The sequence below is a fragment of the Anomaloglossus baeobatrachus genome, chromosome 1, assembly GCF_048569485.1.
Source record: "Anomaloglossus baeobatrachus isolate aAnoBae1 chromosome 1, aAnoBae1.hap1, whole genome shotgun sequence".
Classification (NCBI taxonomy): domain Eukaryota; kingdom Metazoa; phylum Chordata; class Amphibia; order Anura; family Aromobatidae; genus Anomaloglossus; species Anomaloglossus baeobatrachus.
Window position 1 is genome coordinate 956,821,386 of NC_134353.1, and position 21,247 is coordinate 956,842,632.

Below are 21,247 nucleotides of genomic sequence, written 5' to 3' on the forward strand. Positions count from 1 at the left end.
GTATCTCGCCCTACTAGCCTTCCAACAGTGGCTGGAAGGAAAGCAGATCCGAATCCAGTCGGACAACTCCACAGCGGTGGCATACATCAACCACCAAGGAGGGACGCGCAGTCGGCAAGCCTTCCAGGAAGTCCGGCGCATTCTGAAGTGGGTGGAGGACACAGCATCCACCATCTCCGCGGTTCACATCCCAGGCGTAGAAAACTGGGAAGCAGACTTCCTCAGTCGCCAGGGTATGGACGCAGGGGAATGGTCCCTTCACCCGGATGTGTTTCAGGAAATCTGTCGCCGCTGGGGAGTGCCGGACGTCGACCTAATGGCGTCTCGGCACAACAACAAGGTCCCGGCATTCATGGCGCGGTCGCGCGATCAAAGAGCTCTGGCGGCAGACGCCTTAGTGCAAGATTGGTCGCAGTTCCGGCTCCCATATGTATTCCCGCCTCTGGCACTCTTGCCCAGAGTACTACGCAAGATCAGATCCGATTGCAGCCGCGTCATACTCGTCGCCCCAGATTGGCCGAGGAGATCGTGGTATCCGGATCTGTGGCATCTCACGGTCGGCCGACCGTGGTCTCTTCCAGACCGTCCAGACTTACTGTCTCAAGGACCGTTTTTCCATCAGAATTCTGCGGCCCTGAACCTGACTGTGTGGCCATTGAGTCCTGGATCCTAGCATCCACAGGATTATCCCAAGGAGTTGTAGCCACAATGAGACAAGCTAGAAAGCCGACTTCGGCTAAGATCTACCACAGAACGTGGAAGATTTTCCTAGCATGGTGCTCTGCTCAGGGAGTGTCTCCCTGGCCATTTGCATTGCCCACTTTTCTCTCTTTCCTGCAATCGGGGTTAGAAAAGGGCTTGTCGCTCAGCTCCCTTAAGGGGCAAGTCTCGGCACTATCCGTGTTTTTTCAGAAGCGTCTAGCACGTCTTCCTAAGGTGCGCACGTTCCTGCAGGGGGTCTGTCATATTGTGCCCCCGTACAAGCGGCCGTTAGATCCATGGGATCTGAACAGGGTACTGGTTACTCTCCAGAAGCCGCCCTTCGAGCCTCTGAAGGAAGTTTCCTTTTCTCGCCTGTCACAGAAAGTGGCGTTTCTTGTCGCGATCACATCGCTTCGGCGAGTGTCTGAGCTGGCAGCTCTGTCATCCAAGGCTCCCTTCCTGGTGTTCCACCAGGACAAGGTAGTGCTGCGCACCATTCCGGAGTTTCTCCCTAAGGTCGTATCCTCGTTTCATCTTAATCAGGATATATCCTTGCCTTCCTTTTACCCTCATCCAGTTCACCGGTATGAAAAGGACTTACGTTTGCTAGATCTGGTGAGAGCACTCAGAATCTACATTTCCCGCACGGCGCCCATGCGCCGTTCCGATGCACTTTTTGTCCTTGTCGCTGGTCCGCGCAAGGGATTGCAGGCTTCTAAAGCCACCCTGGCTCGATGGATCAAAGAACCAATTCTAGAGGCCTACCGCTCTGCGGGGCTTCCGGTTCCTTCAGGGCTGAGGGCCCATTCAACCAGAGCCGTGGGTGCGTCCTGGGCATTACGACACCAGGCTTCGGCTCAACAGGTGTGCCAGGCAGCAACCTGGTCCAGTCTGCACACTTTCACCAAGCATTATCAGGTGCATACCTATGCTTCGGCGGATGCCAGCTTAGGTAGAAGAGTCCTGCAGGCGGCAGTGACATCCCCGTAGGGGAGGGCTGTTTTGCAGCTCTAACATGAGGTATTTCTTTACCCACCCAGGGACAGCTTTTGGACGTCCCAATCGTCTGGGTCTCCCAATAGAGCGCTGAAGAAGAAGGGAATTTTGTTACTTACCGTAAATTCCTTTTCTTCTAGCTCTTATTGGGAGACCCAGCACCCGCCCTGTTGTCCTTCGGGATTTCTTTGTTGTTTGCGGGTACACATGTTGTTCATGTTGAACGGTTTTTCAGTTCTCCGATGTTACTCGGAGTTAATTTGTTTAAACCAGTTATTGGCTTCCTCCTTCTTGCTTTGGCACTAAAACTGGAGTACCCGTGATACCACGGGGGGGTATAGCCAGAGGGGGAGGGGCCTTGCACTTTTTAGTGTAGTGCTTTGTGTGGCCTCCGGAGGGCAGTAGCTATACCCCAATCGTCTGGGTCTCCCAATAAGAGCTAGAAGAAAAGGAATTTACGGTAAGTAACAAAATTCCCTTCTTCAGGTATCCCAAGCGTAAATTAAGTACTTTTCTGGACCACTCTGACTTTAGAGAGGCAGTCCAGAATCACCACGCTTATCCAGATAAGCGCTTCTCCAAACGGCTTAGGATACACGTTATCCCTGTCCCCTGACGTGGTCAAGGGCTGGACCCGGTGTCCCAAGGGGCATCCTCCAATCTCCAGGCTTGCGGCTAGATCCATAGTTGCAGTGAAAGATAGAGCTGCATAAAGATGCCACTGACAGACGGATGGATCTCTGGTCGGAATCCATCTATGAGGCTACGACACGCCGTTGGCTACAGCCTTCGCAGCCGTAGGGGCACTCCAAGCTATTTCAGCTTGTCTTACACAGATTGTCACGGTCACACGTACATCTGTTCCACAGGTGGCATCCTTAACCTCTCAAATGTCTGCATTTGCGTCTTACGCGATTAATGCTGTCCTGGACTCTACCAGCCGTACGGTAGTGGCGTCCGCTAACTCCGCGTTTTTTACGCAGAGCTTGGTCGTTAAGTGAATGGAAGGCAGATTCTGCTTCCAAACAAGGGCTTAACCAATTTGCCTTTTCTGGTAACCGACTGTTTGGTGAGCGTTTGGATGACATCTTTAAACAAAGAATTCATCCTTACCTCAGCCCAGACAACACAAACCCCAGGGACAGTCGGGGTTTCGGTCCTTTCGAGGTTCGGGCAGGTCCCAATTCTCCTCGTCCAAAAGGACTCAAAGAGATCAGAGGAGCTCAGATTCTTGGCGGGCTCAGTCACGCCCAAAAAAGACAGCCGGAAGACCCGCTACCAAGGCGGCTTCCTCATGACTTTCGGCCTCCTCTCTCCCCATCCTCGGTCGGTGGCAGGCTCTCCCGCTTTGGCGACATTTGGCTGCCACAGGTCAAAGACCGTTCGGTGAGAGACATTCTGTCTCACGGATTCAGGATAGAGTTCAGTCTCGTCCTCCAACTCGATTCTTCAGAACTTCACCACCTCCCGACCGAGCCGATTCTCTTCCGCAAGCGGTCTGCACGCTAAAGGCAGAAGGAGTGGTGACCCCCGTTCCTCTTCAGGAGCAAGGTCACGGTTTTTACTCCAATTTGTTTGTGGTGCCAAAAAAGGGACGGGTCTTTCTGTCCCGTTCTGGACCTAAACCTGCTCAACAAGCACGTGATAACCAGGCGGTTCCGGATGGAATCCCTCCGCTCTGTTGTCGCCTCTATGTCTCAAGGAGATTTCCTAGCTTCATTAGACATCAAGGACGCTTATCCCCACGTGCCGATTGATCTAGAGCACCAGCGTTTCTACGCTTCTTTATAGGAGACGAACACCTTCAGTTCGTAGCTCTACCTTCCGGCTGGCAACAGCCCCACAGGTCTTCGCCAAGGTCATGGCAGCAGTAGGAGCAGTCCTGCACTCTCAAGGTCACTCTGTGATCCCGTTTTTGGGCGATCTACTTGTCAAGGCAACCTCTCAAGAGGCATGCCACCACGCCCTGAACGTTGTGCTGGAGACGCTCCAGAGTTTCGGGTAGATCATCAACTTTCCAAAGTCACATCCGACCCCGACCCAATCGCTAACATATCTACGCATGCAGTTTCATACTCTCTCAGCGATAGTGAAGCTTCCGCTAGACAAACAGCGTTCACTACAGTCAGGGCTGCAATCTCTCCTTTAAGGCCAGTCGCACACATTGAGACGCCTCATGCACTTCCCATGTAAGATGATAGCAAACATGGAGGCAGTCCCTTTCGCGCAGTTTCATCTGCGTCCACTACAATGGGACATTCTCCGCCAATCGGACGGGAAGTCGACGTCCCTCGACAGAGACGTCTCCATTTCTCAGGCGGCCAAGGAATCTCTACAGTGGTGGCTTCTCCCACCGCATGGTCAAAAGGAAGGTCCTTCCTACCCCCAACCTGGGCGGTAGTTACGACAGACGCGAGTCTATCAGGGTGGGGAGCGGTTTTTCTCCACCACAGGGCTCAAGGTACGTGGACTCAGCAAGAGTCCACCCTTCAGATCAATGTTCTGGAAATCAGAGCAGTGTATCTTGCCCTACAAGACTTCCAGCAGTGGCTGGAAAGCTAGCAGATCCGAATTCAGTCGGACAACTCCACAGCGGTGGCATACATCAACCACCAGGAAGAACACGCAGCCGGCAAGCCTTCCAGGAAGTCCGGCGGATTCTTACGTGGGTGAAAGACACGGCATCCACCATATCCGCAGTTCACATCCCAGGCGTGGAAAACTGGGAAGCAGACTTCCTCAGTCGCCAGGGTATGGACGCAGAGGAATGGTCTCTTCACCCGTACGGGTCTCTGGAGATCTATCGCAGCTGAGGGATGCCGGACGTCGACCTAATGGCGTCAAGGCACAACAACAAGGTCCCGGCTTCATGGCACGGTCTCACGATCATCGACCTCGGGCGACGGACGCCTTAGTTCAAGTTGGTCGCAGTTCCGGCTACCTTGTGTGTTCCCATTGCTGGCATTGTTGTCCAGAGGGCTGCGCAAGATCAAGTCCGACTGCCGCCTCGCCATCCTCGTCGTTCCAGATTGGCCGAGGAGGTCGGGGTACCCGGCCTCACGGTAGGCCAACCGTGGGCACTACCAGACCGACCAGACTTCCGGTCTCAAGGGCCATTTTTCCTTCTGAATTCTGCGGCCCTGAGCCTCACGGTGTGGTCATTGAGTCCTGGATCCTAGCGTCTTCAGGATTATCTCAGAAAGTGGTTGCCACCATGAAACAGGCTAGAAAACCAACGTCCGCCAAGGTCTACCACAGGACGTGGAAGATATTCTTCTCTTGGTGCTCTGCTCAGGGAGTTTCTCCCTAGCCATTTGCATCGCCTATTTTCTTTCCTTCCTGCAATCTGGGTTGGAAAAAGGTTTGTCGCTCGGCTCCCTTAAGGGACAAGCTCAGCGCTATCTGTATTTGTTCAGAAACGCCTAGCACAGCTTCCTCAGGTGCGCACGTTCCTGCAGGGGGTTTGTCATATCGTCCCTCCTTACAAGCGGCCGTTGGAGCCCTGGAATCTGAACAAGGTTCTAATTGTTCTCCAGAAGCCGCCTTTCGAGCCTATGAGGGATGTTTCCCTTCTCGTCTTTCACAGAAAGTGGCCTTTCTAGTATCGGTCACGTCTCTTTGGAGAGTGTGCGAGCTAGCAGCGCTGTCATGCAAATCTCCCTTCCTGGTCTTTCACCAGGACAAGGTAGTTCTGCGTCCAATTCAGGATTTTCTCCCTAAGGTGGTATCCCACTTTCATCTCAATCAAGATATCACCTTACCTTCTTTGTGTCCTCATCCAGTCCATCAATTTGAAAAATGCATCTATTGGATCTGGTGAGAGCACTCAGGATCTACATTTCCCGCACGGCGCCCCTGCGCCGCTCGGATGCACTCTTGGTCTTTGTCGCTGGTCAGCGTAAAAGGTCGCAAGCTTACAAATCCACCCTGACTCGGTGGATCAAGGAACCAATTCTTGAAACCTACGGTTCTGTTGGGCTCCCGGTTCCCTCAGGGCTGAAGGCCCATTCTACCAGAGCCGTGGGTGCGTCCTGGGCATTACGGCACCAGGCTACGGCTCAGCAAGGGTGCCAGGCACCTACCTGGTCAAGTTTACAAATTTTTACCAGGCATTATCAGGGCATACCTACGCTTCGGCAGACGCCAGCCTAGGTAGACAAGTCCTTCAGGCGGCGATTGCCCGCCTGTAGGAAAGGGCTGTTTGATGGCCCTATCACGAGATATTCTTTTACCCACCCAGGGACTGCTTTTGGACGTCCCAATTGTCTGGGTCTCCCAATTAGGAGCGACAAAGAAGAAGGGAATTTTGTTTACTTACCGTAAATTCCTTTTCTTCTAGCTCCAATTGGGAGACCCAGCACCCGCCCTGTTTTTATTAGGGTTTTTTGGGTTTTTCGGGTACACATGTTGTTCATGTTGAATGGTTTCAGTTCTCCGATGTTTCTTCGGATTGATTGGTCTTTAAACCAGTTATTGGCTTTCCTCCTTCTTGCTTTTGCACTAAAACTGATCAGCCCGTGATCCCACGGGGGGTGTATAGCCAGAAGGGGAGGGGCCTTACACTTTTAAGTGTAATACTTTGTGTGGCCTCCGGAGGCAATAGCTATACACCCAATTGTCTGGGTCTCCCAATTGGAGCTAGAAGAAAAGGAATTTACGGTAAGTAAACAAAATTCCCTTCTTTTCCATCCCACCTAGTCCCCCCTCTTTTGGCAGCACATACAAGCATGCGTCCTGATTTTGTTTCTTTATGACATAGGGGTCTAGTTTCCAAAATGGGGTCACATGTGGGGGAGCTCCATTGTTTCGGCACATCAGGTCTCCAAACACAACATGGTGCGGCTAACAATTCCAGCTAATTTTCTTTCAATAAGTCAAATGATTTCCTTCTGAGTCCTGCCGTGCGCCCAAACAGTGGTTTTTCGCCACATATCAGGTATCTGCGTGCTCAGAATAAATTGCCCAACACATTTTGGGTCCCTTTAATCCTGCTACCCTTGTGAAAATGCAATATTTGAGCTAAATTAACATTTTTGTTGCAAAAAGTAAAATGTTCATTTTTTCCTTCCACATTGCTTTAGTTCCTGTGAAGCACCTGAAGGGATAATAACCTTCTTGAATGTGGTTTTGAGCAGCCTGAGGGGGGCCGTTTTTGGGATGGTGTCACTTTTGGGTGTTTTGTGTCACGTAGGCCTCTCAAAATCACTTCAAATGTGATGTGGTCCCTAAAAAAATAAAGTGGCTTTGTAAATTTTGTTGTAAAATGATAAATTGCTCATAAATCTGAACCCCTATAACTGCCTTATAAATTCGCCACCCCCCCCCATCGACTATCGTTGTGATTGGCTGTTCAAATCTGAATTGCCAACCACATCGTTCGCACTGGTTTCGGCTAAAACAATGCCTGAACCAGTGCGATCCTGTGAGATCCTGCTATGAGGTGCTGCAGCAGATCATAGCAAGAGATCAAACATGGCGCCCCCCAGCCCCTGCAGCGCTGACTGGAGCGATCAAGCTATGACACGCAATCGCTCCAATCAGCTTGCAGTGGGGCGGTCTGATCTGGAGGTGACCGCCCTCTTCAGGCTTGTGCTGGTCTGGGGAGCCCTCCCCCAACATGTCTGCGGCATGAACCGGCTGGTACTTGTAGTACCACGCTGCCACTGCCGCCGTCGCTGCTTTCAGGTTGCCGCTCTTAGGGCTGCTTCTCACTTGCGAGTTTCTCGCAGTAGAGCAATGCGAGAAAATCTCGCATTGGAATCGGACACATGTTAGTGAATGATTCAGCTCTCATCTGCGATTTTTTTTTTTTTTTTTTCTCAGTCCAAATCGGACTGAGAAAAAAAACGCAGCATGCTGCTTTTTTGCGAGTTTCTACTGCGAGTCTCTCCAATGCAAGTCTATGGGAGCGTGTAAATAATCGGATGTCACGGGACGGCACTCACACCATCCTAGTGACATCCGATTTTCTAAATACATTTCTCGCATGTTTCCTAAAACACTGGAAACGAGTGATGTCTCCCAACGTCTGTCAATCACTATTCTCTGTCAGTCGGTCTCTCCCTCTCGGTCTCTATTCTCTCTCTGTCGGTCGGTCATTATCTCTGTCCCTCTCACAGTCTGTCGGTCATTTTCCCCTCCTCTCTCATACTCACCGTTCCCCGATCTCCGGCGCGGCCCTGCACGGCATTCACACTGCTGCAGCGGCTTTTACTATTTTGAAAAAGCCGGCCGCTCATTAAACAATCTCGTATTCCCTGCTTTCTCCGCCCACAGGCGCCTATGATTGGTTGCAGTGAGACACGCCCCCACGCTGAGTGACAGGTGTCTCACTGCACCCAATCACAGCAGCCGGTGGGCGGGTCTATACTGTGCAGTGAAATAAATAAATAATTTAAAAAAATGGCGTGCGGTCCCCCCCAATTTTAATACCAGCCAGATAAAGCCATACAGCTGAAGGCTGGTATTCTCAGGATGGGGAGCTCGAAAAAATCATTTATTAGAAATAAAAAACACAAACAAATTCCCTCATTACCAATTTAATAAGCCCCAAAAAGCCCTCCATATCCGGCGTACTCCACGGACCTCCAGCGTCGCTTCCAGCATGAAGGTGACAGGAGCTGCAGCAGACACCGCCGCTCTGGTCACCTCCACGCAGCAATTGAGGTGAGTAGCGCGATCTGCTGAGGTGTCACTGAGGTTAATCGCGGCCACCGCTGGATCCAGTGACAGCGGGTAACCTCAGTGACAGCTCAGCTAATCGCACTACTCACCTCAGTTGCTGCGTGGAGGTGACAGGAGCGGCGGTGTCTTCTGCAGCTCCTGTCACCTTAATGCTGGAAGCGACGCTGGAGGTCCGTGGATTACGCCGGACATGGAGGGCTTTTTGGGGCTTATTAAATTGGTAATGAGGGAATGTGTTTGTTTTTTATTTCTAATGATTTTTTCGGGTGTGTGTTTTACTGTAATTTACAGATTAATCATGGAGGGTGTCTCATAGACGCCTGACATGATTAATCTAGGACTTATTGGCAGCTATGGGCTGCCAATAACTCCTTATTACCCCGATTTGACAACGCACCAGGGTAAATCGGGAAGAGCCGGGTACAGTCCCAGAACTGTCGCATCTAATGTATGCGGCAATTCTGGGCGGCTGCTGACTGATATTGTTAGGCTGGGGGGCTCCCCATAACGTGGAGCTCCCCATCCTGAGAATACCAGCCTTCAGCCGTATGGCTTTATCTGGCTGGTATTAAAATTGGGGGGACCGCACGCCATTTTTTAAAATTATTTATTTATTTATTTATTTCACTGCACAGTATAGACCCGCCCACCGGCTGCTGTGATTGGTTGCAGTGAGACACCTGTCACTCAGCGTGGAGGCGTGTCTCACTGCAACCAATCATAGGCGCCGGTGGGCGGGGAAAGCAGGAAATACGAGATTGTTTAATGAGCGGCCGGCTTTTTCAAAATAGTAAAAGCCGCCGCAGCAGTGTGAATGCCGTGCAGCGCCGGGGATCGGTGAGTATGACAGAGGGGGGGACACTTCAGTCACTCGGGGGATTAGCGGTCACTGGGGAGTCCTTCACAGGTGACCGCTAATCAGGACGCGGCACAGACAGAGCCGCGGCATGACAATGAAGTCGGGTGAAGTTCACCCGAGTTCATTCTGATTGTGCGGCTCTGTCTGTGTCTGCTGTCATCTGCCATTCACCGCTGCTACATGGCTGTCTGTGTCTGCTGTCAGCGACCATGTAGCAGCGCTGAATGGCAGATGACATAGTAAAAAATACGCATTACACACGCATTACACACGCATTACACACGCATTACACACGCATTACACACACATTACACACGCTAGTAAAATCATTAATTTATTCAGAAAAAGCATCGCACTTGCGTTGCACTCGCACCTAACGTGAACTAAAATCAGCCGAGTTTTTTTTCAGCCCATTCGGACCGATTTTACTCGCATAGATGTGTTTCCACCCTTACTGTGAGTATTGCATGCGTGCTCCCCCTGTAACCCCTGCGCGCTCCCGTGATGGCCCGTGCCGATGTTCCCCTCCACCGCGATCTCTATTCTGCTCCCATTCTCCCGCCTCTGCTTTTTGCTGATATTGTATAAATCTGAGAGATTTGTTACACATAATAGTTACTAAATAAACTTTCCCACTTGTCTACTTTACATCAGCGCAATTTTCAAAACAAATTATTTTTTTCGTTAGGAAGTTAGAAGGGGTCAAAGTTCATCAGCAATTTCTCATTTTTCCAACAAAATTTACAAAAACGTTTTTTTTTAGGACCACATCACATTTGAAGTGACTTTGAGAGGCTGAGGTAACAAAAAAATACCCAAAAGTGACCCCATTCTAAAAACTGCACCCCTCACACTGCTCAAAACCACATCCAAGAAGTTTATTAACCCTTTAGGTGTTTCACAGGAACCAAAGCAATGTGGAAGGAAAAAATGAAAATTTTACTTTTAACACAAAAATGTTATTTTAGCCATAAAATTTAGCATTTTCACAAGGGAGAAAAGAGAAAATGCACCATACAATTTATTGCGCAATTTCTCCTGAGTACGCTGATAACTCATATGTGGTAAAAATCAATTGTTTGGGCGCACGGCAGAGCTCGGAAGGGAAGGAGCGCCATTCGAATTTTTTTTGAACGCAAATTTAGCTGCACTTCTTAGGCACCCCTCCTGAGGTGCCTAAACAATGGAGCTCCCCACAAGTGACCCTATTTTGGAAACCAGAGCCCTCAGATAATTTTTCTAGATGTTTGGTGAGCACTTTGATCCCCTGGGGGCTTCACAGAAGTTTAGAACATTGAACCGTGAAAAGAAAAATTTTTTTTTTTTTACCACAAAACTGTTGCTTCATCTAGGTAGCTTTTTTTTCACAAAGGTATCAGGAAAAAAATGCACCATAAAATTTATCGTGCATTTTTTCCTCAGTACGCAGATACCTCACATGTGGTAGAAAGTAATTGTTTGGGCACAAGGCGGGGCTCAGAAGAGAAGAAGCACCCTTTGACAGCAAGATTGATTGGAATCAGCGGACGCCATGTCACGTTGTGTGACCCCCTATGGTGCCTAAACAGTGGAGCTCCCCCACAAATGACCCCATTTTGGAACTAGACCCCACAAGAAATTTATCTAGCTGTTTGGTGAGCCCCTTGTACCCCCAGGGGCTCCACAGAAGTTGATAACGTTGAGCCGTGAATTATTTTTTTTTGTTTTTTTTACCACAAAATTTTTGCTTCAACAAGGTATTTTTTTTTTTTTTTTTTTTCAACGGTATCAGCAAAAAATGCCCCATAAAATTTATAGTGCAATTTTTCCTGAGTGTGCAGATACCTCGTATGTGGTGGAAATCAATTGTTTGGGCGCACAGCAGGGCTTGGAAGTAAAGGAGTGCCATTTGACTTTTCAAACGCACAGACGCCGTGCAGTGATCGGCCGCTGCAGGACGCACAGTCGGATGAGATACAAAAAGCGACCAGGGATACGGAAAAAAAAGTCATGCCGAAAATTGGCCGAAACATTATGTGCATCCCTGATCAGCGCTCGGCCGCTGCAGGACGCACACACGGATGAGATGCAAAAAAATGACGCAAGCTATGGACAAAAAAAAAATCCTGCAAAAAATTGACCGCGGATGCAGATATGTTATCTGCATCACTGATCAGCGCTCGGTGGGACACACTGACGGATGAAGTGTAAAAATGGACAGGGGATCCAAAAAAAATTATACTCACAGTACCCAGAAGATTTGCAGGAGGATCACTAACCAGAAGAACTGCAGGAGGAATAGAAGGCAGAAAGTGGACAGCTTCTTACAGGAGCTGCAGGCATGAAGTTGGACAGCTCACCAGAAGACCCAGGAAGGACCCAGCGATGGAGGCAGATGTGATCAGGCCAGTGAAGACCTCAGACGGACCCGGTGGAGGCAGGTAGGGAACGTCTGAGGGAGAGGGGGAGTGGGAGACCGGAGAAGCAGTGGCAGAATGGGAGCAGAATAGAGATCACAGCAGGGGGCACATCGGCAGGGGGCAGGGCCAGCACGGGAGCTCGCAGGGGGCGATCACGGGAGCGCGCAGGGACCATCAGGGAGAGCGCGCAATACTCACGTGGAGCAGGAGAGACTATCGGGCGTGGGCATCAGCGTCGGTGTGGTACTATAAGTACCAGCCGGTTCACGCCGCAGACATGCTGGGGGAGGGCTCCCCAGACCAACACAAGCCTGAAGAGGGCGGTCACCTCCAGATCAGACCGCCCCACTGCACGCTGATTCGAGCGATTGCGCGTCATAGCACGATCGCTCCAATCAGTGCTGCAGGGGCTGGGGGGGGTGCGCCATGTTTCAGCCCCAGCTACAGTGCTGGCCACAAGTATTGGCACCCCTGCAATTCTGTCAGAGAATACTCAGTTTCTTCCTGAAAATGATTGCAATCACAAATTATTCGGTATTATCTTCATTTACTTTGTCTTCAATGAAAAAAAAAAGAGAAAAAATTGTCACAAAGCCAAATTGGATATAATTCCACACCAAACATAAAAAGGGGGTGGACAAAAGTATTGGCACTGTTTGAAACATCATGTGATGCTTCTCTAATTTGTGCAATTAACAGCCCCTGTAACTTACCTGTGGCACCTAACAGGTGTGGGCAATAATAAATCACACTTGCAGCAGGTGACATGGATTAAAGTTGACTCAACCTCTGTCCTGTGTCCTTGTGTGCACCACATTGAGCATGGAGAAAAGAAAGACCAAAGAACTGTCTGAGGACTTGAGACTCCAAATTGTGAGGAAGCATGAGCAATCTCAAGGCTACAAGTCCATCTCCAAAGACATGAAAGTTCCTGTGTCTACGGTGCGCAGTGTCATCAGGAAGTGTAAAGCCCATGGCACTGTGGCTAATCTCCCTAGATGTGGAAGGAAAAGAAAAACTGACGAGAGATTTCAACGCAAGATTGTGCGGATGGTGGATAAAGAACCTCGACTAACATCCAAACAAGTTCAAGCTGCCCTGCAGTCCGAGGGTACAACAGTGTCACCCCGTATTATCCGCCGGCGTCTGAATGAAAAGGGACTGTATGGTAGGATACCCAGGAAGACCCCACTTCTTACCCCGAGACATAAAAAAGTCAGGCTGGAGTTTGCCAAAACTTACCTGAGAGCCTAAAACGTTTTGGAAGAATGTTCTCTGGTCAGATGAGACAAAAGTAGAGCTTCTTGGAAAAAGCCATCAACATAGAGTTTACAGGAAAAAAAAAGAGGCATTCAAAGAAAAGAACACGGTCCCTACAATCAAACATGGCAGAGGTTCCCTGATGTTTTGGGGTTGCTTTGCTGCCTCTGGCACTGGACTGCTTGACTGTGTGCATGACATTATACTACAAAATTTTGCAGCATAATGTAGGGCCCAGTGTGAGAAAGCTGGGTCTCCCTCAGAGGTCATGGGTCTTCCAGCAGGACAATGACCCAAAACACACTTCAAAAAGCACTAGAAAATGGTTTGAGAGAAAGCACTGGAGACTACTAAAGTGGCCAGCAATGAGTCCAGACCTGAACCCCATAGAACACCTGTGGAGAGATCTCAATATGGCAGTTTGGAGAAGGCCCCTTCACATCTCAGGACCTGGAGCAGTTTGCCAAAGAAGAATGGTGTAAAATTCCAGCAGAGCATTGTAAGAAACTCATTGATGGTTACTGGAAGCGGTTGTGCGCAGTTATTTTGGCTAAAGGTTATGCAACCAAGTATTAGGCTAAGGGTGCCAATACTTTTGTCTGGCCCATTTTTGGAGTTTTGTGTGAAATGATCAATGATTTGAGTTTTGTTTCATTCTCTTTTGTTTGTTTTTTTTTTTTTTTTTTATTGCAAGCAAAATAAGTGAAGATAATAATACCAAAGAATTTGTGATAGTACTCAGTTTCTTCCTCAAAATGATTGCAATCTGTCAGAATTGCAGGGGTGCCAATACTTTTGGCCAGCACAGTATGATCTGCTGCAGTGCCTCATAGCAGGATCTCACAAGATCGCACTGGTGCAGGCATTGTTTTAGCTGAAACCAGGGGGAATGATGTGGTTGGCGGTTCAGATTTGAATCACAACGATCGTCGATGGGGGTGGCAATGCTACACCCCCACCCCACCCCCAGGGGTCAAGCAAAGGTCTCCTTCTGTAAGAAACAGCAGGGGACATCATTTGAAATCCGTTGCTATGGCCACGGCAATCAAATGATTTTTAGGCAGTAAAGTTACGTCCCTGGTCGTTAAGTCACGTAAAAATAGGACGTAACTTTACTGCCCGCAGTCGTGAAGGGGTTAAAGGAATAAGTGGAATGCTGAAGATGGGTTATTAAACTGGGGGGTTCAGTCTGGAAAAACTAAGGCTTTTGTAGGCGATCTTATTACAATGTACAAATATGAGGGGACAGTACAGTACCCCACCCGCAGTCTGTATGTGGTGGTTTAGGCGGGATGTTGTGAGGAGAGGAGCAGCTTCCTGTGGTGAAGTCTGACAGGACCGGGATTCTGGGACGGTTTGGATCAGGAGCCAAGAGGCAGAACACTGCACCGCTACTGGCGCATCGTCAGCAGTACCGTGTGAGAGGAAGGGCCGCAGAGCAAAACAAACTGAGTGCGGGGGGACCAGTGACCGCTCAGCATAGAAAGCGGGACCCCGCCTGCCCCAGAAACTGACGGAAACCTCAGGGTCAAGGAAGAGGAGAAAAGAACAAAGTCAGCTCAGCTACATCGAGACGAGTAGAAGTAGCGACTTCCTCCTCCTCATCGCTGCAGTGCTGCGCGTGTGACCGTGGTGCTCCTCTGTGCAGAGTGCAGCGCCGGCTCCGTTACTGAGTTAGAGTTGCACCGGCTCCATTAGTGCGTTGCTCTGGCTCTATTAGTGTGTTGTAGCGGCGCCTGCTCCATTGGTGCGTTGCACCGGCTCCATTAATGTGTTGTAGCGGCGCCGGCTCCATTGGTGCGTTGCTCCGGCTTCGTTAGTGCGTTGTAGCAGTGCGGCCCGGTTAGCAGTGTAGAGCAGCGCAGTCTGTAGAGATTATTCCTCTCGGAGTTGTGGTCTTTATCGCCATAGCTGGAGGGCAGTCTGTGTCACCGGCTCCCGCCGTCCTTCTTCTATTATTGCTCTTATCATTATACTGACTGTTAATGGCAAAATCTTCTGTCCTTGGATACAGCCGGTGTGTGGTTTCTGCCTCGTCTCCTGTATTGTAGCCCGGCTCATCGGTGTCTCACTGGCTACGAGCAGGGTCTACTGGAAAGAGGGCACCGGACCGCTCGGGTGCCACGTCCTTCACTGAGGGGTCCGGAGTGTGTGTGACCCTGTGCGGGGTGTGCGGCTCTCGCTTCCTCCTCAGTCGGCCTCCATTTTCCCATCCTCATATTCGAAAGCTGCTATACAGGAATCGCACCACATCACAGACTTATTAACAAAACATTATTTACTCGTAGTCACCAATCTCATGGCATTCATCATCTTCTCCTCACTACAATACTCTCTCCTATTCGCTCCCACTATTGGTGTAATAGCAGACCCCGCACTACACATGAGGGAGAGAGAGCGACAGACCCCGCACTACACATGAGGGAGAGAGAGAGCGACAGACCCCGCACTACACATGAGGGAGAGAGAGAGCGACAGACCCCGCACTACACATGAGGGAGAGAGAGCGACAGACCCCACACTACACATGAGGGAGAGAGAGAGCGACAGACCCCGCACTACACAGGGAGAGAGAGCGACAGACCCCGCACTACACATGAGGGAGAGAGAGAGCGACAGACTCCGCACTACACATGAGGGAGAGAGAGCGACAGACCCCACACTACACATGGGGGAGAGAGAGTGACAGACCCCACACTACACATGAGGGAGAGAGAGCGACAGACCCCGCACTACACATGGAGGAGAGAGCGACAGACCCCGCACTACACATGAGGGAGAGAGAGCGACAGACCCCGCACTACACATGAGGGAGAGAGAGCGACAGACCCCGCACTACACATGAGGGAGAGAGAGCGACAGACCCCGCACTACACATGGGGGAGAGAGAGCGACAGACCCCGCACTACACATGAGGGAGAGAGAGCGACAGACCCCGCACTACACATGAGGGAGAGAGAGCGACAGACCCCGCACTACACATGAGGGAGAGAGAGCGACAGACCCCGCACTACACATGAGGGAGAGAGAGAGCGACATACTCCGCACTACACATGAGGGAGAGAGAGCGACAGACCCCACACTACACATGAGGGAGAGAGAGCGACAGACCCCGCACTACACATGAGGGAGAGAGAGAGCGACATACTCCGCACTACACATGAGGGAGAGAGAGCGACAGACCCCACACTACACATGAGGGAGAGAGAGCGACAGACCCCGCACTACACATGAGGGAGAGAGCGACAGACCCCGCACTACACATGAGGGAGAGAGAGAGCGACAGACCCCGCACTACACATGGGGGAGAGAGAGCGACAGACCCCGCACTACACATGGGGGAGAGAGAGCGACAGACCCCGCACTACACATGAGGGAGAGAGAGCGACAGACCCCGCACTACACATGAGGGAGAGAGAGCGACAGACCCCGCACTACACATGAGGGAGAGAGAGCGACAGACCCCGCACTACACATGAGGGAGAGAGAGCGACAGACCCCGCACTACACATGGGGGAGAGAGAGCGACAGACCCCGCACTACACATGAGGGAGAGAGAGCGACAGACCCCGCACTACACATGGGGGAGAGAGAGAGCAACAGACCCCACACTACACATGAGGGAGAGAGAGTGACAGACCCCGCACTACACATGGGGGAGAGAGAGAGCGACAGACCCCGCACTACACATGGGGGAGAGAGCGACAGACCCCGCACTACACATGAGGGAGAGAGAGAGCGACAGACCCCGCACTACACATGGGGGAGAGAGAGCGACAGACCCCGCACTACACATGAGGGAGAGAGAGCGACAGACCCCGCACTACACATGGAGGAGAGAGAGCGACAGACCCCGCACTACACATGAGGGAGAGAGAGAGCGACAGACCCCGCACTACACATGAGGGAGAGAGAGTGACAGACCCCGCACTACACATGAGGGAGAGAGAGTGACAGACCCCGCACTACACATTGGGGAGAGAGAGTGACAGACCCTGCACTACACATGGGGGAGAGAGAGTGACAGACCCCGCACTACACATGAGGGAGAGAGAGCGACAGACCCCGCACTACACATGAGGGAGAGAGAGTGACAGACCCCGCACTACACATGGGGGAGAGAGAGCGACAGACCCCGCACTACACATGAGGGAGAGAGAGAGCGACAGACCCCGCACTACACATGGGGGAGAGAGCGACAGACCCCACACTACACATGGGGGAGAGAGAGCGACAGACCCCGCACTACACATGGGGGAGAGAGAGCGACAGACCCCGCACTACACATGAGGGAGAGAGAGCGACAGACCCTGCACTACACATGAGGGAGAGAGAGCGACAGACCCTGCACTACACATGAGGGAGAGAGAGCGACAGACCCCGCACTACACATGAGGGAGAGAGAGCGACAGACCCCGCACTACACATGAGGGAGAGAGAGCGACAGACCCCGCACTACACATGAGGGAGAGAGAGAGCGATAGACCCCGCACTACACATGAGGGAGAGAGAGCGACAGACCCCGCACTACACATGAGGGAGAGAGAGCGACAGACCCCGCACTACACATGAGGGAGAGAGAGCGACAGACCCCGCACTACACATGAGGGAGAGAGAGAGCGATAGACCCCGCACTACACATGAGGGAGAGAGAGAGCGATAGACCCCGCACTACACATGGGGGAGAGAGAGTGACAGACCCCGCACTACACATGGAGGAGAGAGAGCGACAGACCCCGCACTACACATGGAGGAGAGAGAGCGACAGACCCCGCACTACACATGAGGGAGAGAGAGCGACAGACCCCGCACTACACATGGGGGAGAGTTTCGGACCGCGACACTTTATAGTGTTACTGAATAGCACCCACCATACCAAGACCAATAATACTACTATACATTGCAAAATAATGCCGCCACGCCATCACCATATATTATCACCACATGGTTACTGAGCAAAGGCCAGTGGGTTCACGCCTCAAATCCCCCCAGTACAGGGATAATGCACACAGTGATGTCACAGTACAGGGGTAATACACACAGTGATGTCACAGTACAGGGGTAATGCACACAGTGATGTCACAGTACAGGGATAATACACACAGTGATGTCACAGTACAGGGGTAATACACACAGTGATGTCACAGTACAGGGGTAATGCACACAGTGATGTCACAGTACAGGGGTAATGCACACAGTGATGTCACAGTACAGGGATAATACACACAGTGATGTCACAGTACAGGGGTAATGCACACAGTGATGTCACAGTACAGGGGTAATACACACAGTGATGTCACAGTACAGGGATAATACACACAGCGATGTCACAGTACAGGGATAATACACAGTGATGTCACAGTACAGGGGTAATGCACACAGTGATGTCACAGTACAGGGATAATGCACACAGTGATGTCACAGTACAGGGATAATACACACAGTGATGTCACAGTACAGGGATAATACACACAGTGATGTCACAGTACAGGGATAATACACACAGTGATGTCACAGTACAGGGGTAATGCACACAGTGATGTCACAGTACAGGGGTAATACACACAGTGATGTCACAGTACAGGGATAATACACACAGCGATGTCACAGTACAGGGATAATACACAGTGATGTCACAGTACAGGGGTAATGCACACAGTGATGTCACAGTACAGGGATAATGCACACAGTGATGTCACAGTACAGGGATAATACACACAGTGATGTCACAGTACAGGGATAATACACACAGTGATGTCACAGTACAGGGGTAATGCACACAGTGATGTCACAGTACAGGGGTAATGCACACAGTGATGTCACAGTACAGGGATAATGCACACAGTGAGGTCACAGTACAGGGATAATGCACACAGTGAGGTCACAGTACAGGGGTAATACACAGTGATGTCACAGTACAGGGATAATACACACAGTAATGTCACAGTACAGGGGTAATACACACAGTGATGTCACAGTACAGGGGTAATGCACACAGTGATGTCACAGTACAGGGGTAATGCACACAGTGATGTCACAGTACAGGGGTAATACACACAGTGATGTCACAGTACAGGGATAATACACACAGTGATGTCACAGTACAGGGATAATACACACAGTGATGTCACAGTACAGGGGTAATACACACAGTGATGTCACAGTACAGGGATAATGCAGACAGTGATGTCACAGTACAGGGATAATACACACAGTGATGTCACAGTACAGGGATAATACACACAGTGATGTCACAGTACAGGGATAATACACACAGTGATGTCACAGTACAGGGATAATACACACAGTGATGTCACAGTACAGGGATAATACACACAGTGATGTCACAGTACAGGGATAATACACACAGCGATGTCACAGTACAGGGATAATACACACAGTGATGTCACAGTACAGGATAATACACACAGTGATGTCACAGTACAGGGATAATACACAGTGATGTCACAGTATATGGATAATGCACACAGTGATGTCACAGTATATGGATAATGCACACAGTGAGGTCACAGTACAGGGGTAATGCACACAGTGATGTCACAGTACAGGGGTAATGCACACAGTGATGTCACAGTACAGGATAATACACACAGTGATGTCACAGTATATGGATAATGCACACAGTGATGTCACAGTATATGGATAATGCACACAGTGAGGTCACAGTACAGGGGTAATACACAGTGATGTCACAGTACAGAGCTAATACACACAGTGATGTCACAGTACATGGATAATGCACACAGTGAGGTCACAGTACAGGGATAATACACACAGTGATGTCACAGTACAGGGATAATACACACAGTGATGTCACAGTACAGGGATAATGCACACAGTGATGTCACAGTACAGGGATAATACACACAGTGATGTCACAGTACAGGGATAATACACACAGTGATGTCACAGTACAGGGATAATACACACGGCGATGTCACAGTACAGGGATAATACACACGGCGATGTCACAGTACAGGGATAATACACACGGTGATGTCACAGTACAGGGATAATGCACACGGTGATGTCACAGTACAGGGATAATGCACACGGTGATGTCACAGTACAGGGGTAATGCACACGGTGATGTCACAGTAAAGGGGTAATACACACGGTGATGTCACAGTACAGGGATAATGCACACGGTGATGTCACAGTACAGGGATAATGCACACAGTGATGTCACAGTACAGGGATAATGCACACAGTGATGTCACAGTACAGGGATAATGCACACAGTGATGTCACAGTACAGGGATAATGCACACAGTGATGTCACAGTACAGGGATAATGCACACAGTGATGTCACAGTACAGGGATAATGCACACAGTGATGTCACAGTACAGGGATAATACACACGGTGATGTCACAGTACAGGGATAATACACACGGTGATGTCACAGTACAGGGATAATACACACGGTGATGTCACAGTACAGGGGTAATACACACAGTGATGTCACAGTACAGGGATAATACACACAGTGATGTCACAGTACAGAGATAATGCACACAGTGATGTCACAGTACAGAGATAATGCACACAGTGATGTCACAGTACAGGGGTAATGCACACAGTGATGTCACAGTACAGGGATAATGCACACAGTGATGTCACAGTACAGGGATAATACACACAGTGATGTCACAGTACAGGGATAATACACACAGTGATGTCACAGTACAGGGATAATACACACAGTGATGTCACAGTACAGGGATAATACACACAGTGATGTCACAGTACAGGGATAATACACACAGTGATGTCACAGTACAGGGATAATACACACAGTGATGTCACAGTACAGAGATAATACACACAGTGATGTCACAGTACAGGGGTAATGCACACAGTGATGTCACAGTACAGGGATAATGCACACAGTGATGTCACAGTACAGGGGTAATGCACACAGTGATGTCACAGTACAGGGGTAATACACACAGTGATGTCACAGTACAGGGATAATACACACAGTGATGTCACAGTACAGGGATAATGCACACAGTGATGTCACAGTACAGGGATAATGCACACAGTGATGTCACAGTACAGGGATAATGCACACAGTGATGTCACAGTACAGGGATAATGCACACAGTGATGTCACAGTACAGGGATAATGCACACAGTGATGTCACAGTACAGGGATAATACACACAGTGATGTCACAGTACAGGGATAATACACACGGTGATGTCACAGTACAGGGATAATACACACGGTGATGTCACAGTACAGGGGTAATACACACAGTGATGTCACAGTACAGGGATAATACACACAGTGATGTCACAGTACAGAGATAATGCACACA